We start from the raw sequence: 4,922 nt of genomic DNA, 5'->3' as shown, positions 1-4,922 counted from the left end.
TGCACCAGCCGGGAATCGAACCCGGGTCTGTACCGTGGCAGGGTACTATTCTACCACTAGACCACTGGTGCCATTGAATTTGAATGAACTAATTAATTGTCTAAACCTTAAATGAAATAGAGCAAAATTGTTGAAAACTGGCTTTGTAGGAAAATGTTATAGTCAAAAAAATGGTAAGTTTTTTCCACTTGGTCGTTGTAGTATAGTGGTGAGTATTCCCGCCTGTCACGCGGGTGACCCGGGTTCGATCCCCGGCAACGGCGTTTGTAGTTTATGGAAGACAAATGTTTATTGCGTGACGGACGGTCTGCTTTTTATTTTTAATACGAGTTATTTTAAGAATTACATCCCCATTTAATTAAAATTATCGTAGCATAGTGATGATTATTCCTGCCTGTCACGCGGGTGACCCGGGTTCGATCCCCGGCAACGGCGTTTGTCCTTTTTGGCCGACAAATTTTTATTGCTAGTCTGCTTTTAATTTCTAATATTAATTATTCTAAAAATTACCTTCGATTATGTTAAAATTATCGTAGTATAGTGGTGAGCATTCCTTCCTGTCACGCGAGTGACCCGTGTTCGATCCCCGGCAACGTCAATTTCTTTTGGCCGACATTCGTAATTTGTGCGAGAGACTTTTAATGATTACATCAAGGAAAAAACATATTGCTATCAACAAAGTTGGTTAAATTATCACTTTGGCTTTCTCATCTTAAGTCGAAAGGGATTCAACGTTAGAGGATTTTAGATATGTTTAAATTACTTCAGAACTTGTTTGAGTTTTAAGGCACACCTTATGAATCATGAAATGTTGTTGTCTACGGGGTTAAGAAGATTTTCCATTGGGTGAGTAAAGCGCTTCTATCTATTCATTTTTTGGATTTTATGAAATAGAAATGGATTTTAATTTAGACTTGGCTTTAATCCTCATTCACTTCGTGAAGGTTCCATAGGCTAAGAATATTAGATTTTAAAAGAGGTACTTGTACTAAAATGTCTAAACTTGATTTTTTTGGATATATCGAAAATTCAAATATATCATCTTAGCAAAAGTGATTTTTGGTCTAATAGTGAGATCTACATGGTTGTGTCAAATAAATATTTAATCTTACCATTCATGCTCCTTCTACTTGATGGAAATATTGGAAGCGATAAGTTGGCAATCCCTTTCACCACTACCAAACTTCACTTAGCAATAAATTCCTCCCCCTAAGATTATGCATTATAAATAGTTGAACCTTTTGTGGAAATTTGAAGTATGCTACTATAATTCTAAACTAATGCTTTCTAACAAGTTGAGGAGCTATCATGGAGCCCAAAAAGTCCTATTTTCTTTAGCAATTTTCTACACGAGAAAAAATAGCTCATATGGAAGTCTTAAACCCTAATTGTGTGGCTTCTCACCAAGTACTTTTAAATATTGCTTTTGGTTTGACCATCATTACTCGAGGTGCTTGGAAATAAATTCATATTTTTTTCTTAAATAATTATTTTGGAAGATTATTTTTCTTCGGATTCAAAAATGCTACATGTACATAGTTCAAACACAACTAGAACAATTTTTCCATTTTGAGACTATTTCTCAAAAATAGAAATATATAAATAATGCTATTTGTACCTCACAACTTTATGGATTCTTACTTTGTCAAGGTTCATAGAAAAGTTTCAACCTCTAATACCATGTTCTAAATCTATGATCAAATGAGGTAGATATGATAGAGGTTGATCATCTATAATCTCCTATTGGATATTAGGGGAATACCCCTAGTGTTGTGAGTCAAATATATGTAGAATCTAGTGAGCATGATTCTCCTACTCAATAGTTTCAACTTTGAGAACCATGGGTGTAGGCATCATTAAGGGAGTTGGTCAGTGTTTTTCTCATATTATTAATTATCATTCTTTTATATTAAATATAAAGAGAAAACATTTACAAAGTATAGTTCACTATGCTATTGTACGACTGAAGTACAATATCACTGTAGATAGAGAACTAGAAATTGTAAAGTGGATGTTGCATACTGCCTAAAAATGCTAACTAACTAGGACCATCTAATGAAGACTAAAAAGCCCTATGCTGAAAATGGGCCTATACACTGAATATGCGTGTAGTTTATACAAACGTACACCATGATGCACAAAATTATACAAAAGGACACCATATGTTGCACAAGAATATATGTCAATTGAGTTATCAACCCAAGAGGTCCAATCCAAAGGGCCCTCCATCCAAATAATAGACTTGTTCCAGTTTTCTACTCTTATTGCCACCATCTGTTGGGCCTAATATTCCCTCTCTATGCACCCCCCTTCATTTAGTTCATGCATAAAGGCCTCTAGAGCATTGACAAACGAGGACCTCTCCACCTTAAATTTCGACAAGGTGTATCCATGAGAGAGTTTCGAGCCGTAAAGTCTTGTGGATCCATCTTCAATGAAGTGTTTGAACTTCTTTACTGAGAGCCTCGTCACAATAGTAACCTGCACAACAACAATATGCATAGTGTCTTCGTAAAGACTTGGTAAGCAATTTGCATTTTCCTTGAAACTTCTCTTCATTTCTAAAGGTCCAAATAGTCCATAAGATTTCACAATTTAAAATAGGCCAAAAAAGGTTACTATTTTTTTTCATACTATTGATGAAACCACAAATAACATCACAATGAGAGAGATTATCAAAGAAGGTAATGCTAAAGAGATTCCAAATTTCCTTAGCTACAATGCAGTCAAAGAAAATATGCTTAACAGATTATGGAACTCTACAAATACTGCAAATGTCATTCGAGTGTTGAACATTCTTAATAAGAAGCTTTTGCAAGATAAACAACCATTTAAATACTTTTTTCTTGGGAGTGTTACCATTGCCCCATAACCTATTCAAGAATTTGCATTTGTAGAAAAGTGTTGTAAGGAATTTAAGTAGCGCAACAACTTCCTATACTAACCTTGAGAGGAAGGTAATGCAAAAACTTTTACAGATCGTCACAATAGTTACAGAAAACATAAATAGATATAATAACATTCAAACCATAACACAATGATTTAAGTGGGGAAACCCTTTCGGGAGAAAAAACCCCACTCCAAAAGCCACCCAATATATTATTCAGCAATCAAAATAGATCACAATATACTTGCAGAGAAAGCTCTTCACAAGAGTACCACTAATCAGAGATTCAGAGGTAACTCAATAGCCATAAGACTCTTACAAACAACCTCTATCTCACGCACCTCATATATAGGAAATACAATACAAGAAACCATCAAACAGTATTACAAAACCATGGGCTAAAACCATCCAATAAGGTGTAGCCGACCTTATCTCCCTTCTAGATTCCCTATGACGTGTCCCTCCCTTTTTACAACTCATTTATGTGTCCGGTGTATTTTATATTTCCTATTTCAGAAGTACAAACTTCTGGAGGCCATAACTTGAGAACCGTGTGTCCTATTGACGAACCGTTTGAAGTGTCGGAAAGCTCGCAAAGTTCTCTATTTCCTTGACAATCACTACGCCGTTTATGCCCACTTTTTCAGGGCATTTTGAGGCCTCTAAAGTCCTCAAAATCAAATTTAAACCTTTCATTGGATCCCTCCAAAACGGAAATTTAATATCTTCAAAACTAGTTGTGATCTTGCGACGTAACTTTACCATAATGCTTATGTTAAATAAACCTTAGTTTAATTAATAGGTGTGCAAGTTTTTGGCACCCATGGTGGGTGCCAAAAATGTATGCTTAGAAGTGTGGAATCCTGCAAATGAGAAACAAATCAAGCACACCAATGAAAAATTATATTAGAGAATAGAAATCAAAAATAAGTTTGTGAAACAAAATCCCTAAAGCCTTCTCATTATTCTCTATCTCTAAAGATCCTTCAAATCAAGGTGGCTCTTATCTTGGAAGAGCACTTAATCTCTAGGATGACTACCTAAAGAACAAGGGATATATGATAAAAGATCTAAATGCAAATGCAACTAAGATCTTAGCATGATATGGATATAAAATTAGCTAATGATATGGTGCAAAACAACAAGATTAGTGTCATAGTAAACTAGCATGAGAATGATATGAAGATTAATCTAACATGATATGCAACATGGTGATGTTATGATAATACTTAAGATATGATAAAGAAACTAAAATGTTATTGCTATCTAAAATGTTTAAGTTTATGAGAGAAGAAAATGCAAATTCTTGATAACCTGGATGCATAAAACTTGGATTGGTAAAATGGAGTAAATGGAGCTCTATTTATAGAAGAATTGGTCAAATGGAGGGTTAAGATTGAGTAATCTTAACAAGGGTCAAGATTGAAAGTTATTCAATCCTTGTGAGGTTTTCAATCCAATCCTAGTTTGACAAATATCACCATGAGGAGGCTTGAGAGGAGATGTAAGAGGCATTAAATGCCTGAGAAGACATGGTGGTTACCTTAGGAGGTAAGGTTATGGTTGAGTTATTGGATAACCAGTGGATAAAGCTTTTACCCAAAGGGTAAACTCTTGTGCAAGGGTTAATAGGATAACTAGGGTCAAAGCAACGAGTGCTTGATGAGACCCTTGGGTTAGATGAGGGTTAAGTTAGAGAGAAAGTCTCTAACCATGAGTTGAGGTTAGATTAACCATTAATGGTTAGGAAGACTTTGAAGGTTAACTTGTTGAGGACACAAAGCCTTCAATGCATTTCAAAGACTTTGAGGCATTTTTGAGAAGTGACTTCTCTTAAGGAATGTGCAAATGTTTAAGAGATGATTTAGGTTAATTAGGGTGATTTCGAATAATCTAGAAGAATCTAGAAGAATCTAGAAGAGGATTATTTATGCAAGTGGATTTGTTAGGAGAATGCAAGTGGGAGGTATTTTTGGATTTTAATTAAAATAAAATATTTTATTTCAACTAAAATGGATGCAACTTGCATTTGTAG

At 34.9% G+C, this 4,922-nt stretch overlaps 2 non-coding genes across 2 annotated transcripts; one reads left to right on the top strand and one right to left on the bottom strand.

Moving 5' to 3' along the window:
- Positions 1-71, bottom strand: TRNAG-GCC (transfer RNA glycine (anticodon GCC)). Its single transcript has one exon. It is a non-coding gene; the product is annotated as a tRNA-Gly (tRNA).
- Positions 72-191: 120 nt separating this feature from the next.
- Positions 192-263, top strand: TRNAD-GUC (transfer RNA aspartic acid (anticodon GUC)). The gene has a single exon. It is a non-coding gene; the product is annotated as a tRNA-Asp (tRNA).
- The last annotated feature ends 4,659 nt before the right edge of the window (positions 264-4,922 follow it).

The sequence above is a fragment of the Cryptomeria japonica genome, chromosome 1 (assembly GCF_030272615.1).
Source record: "Cryptomeria japonica chromosome 1, Sugi_1.0, whole genome shotgun sequence".
Classification (NCBI taxonomy): Eukaryota; Viridiplantae; Streptophyta; class Pinopsida; order Cupressales; family Cupressaceae; genus Cryptomeria; species Cryptomeria japonica.
This window is presented reverse-complemented; position numbering and strand designations above follow the sequence as displayed.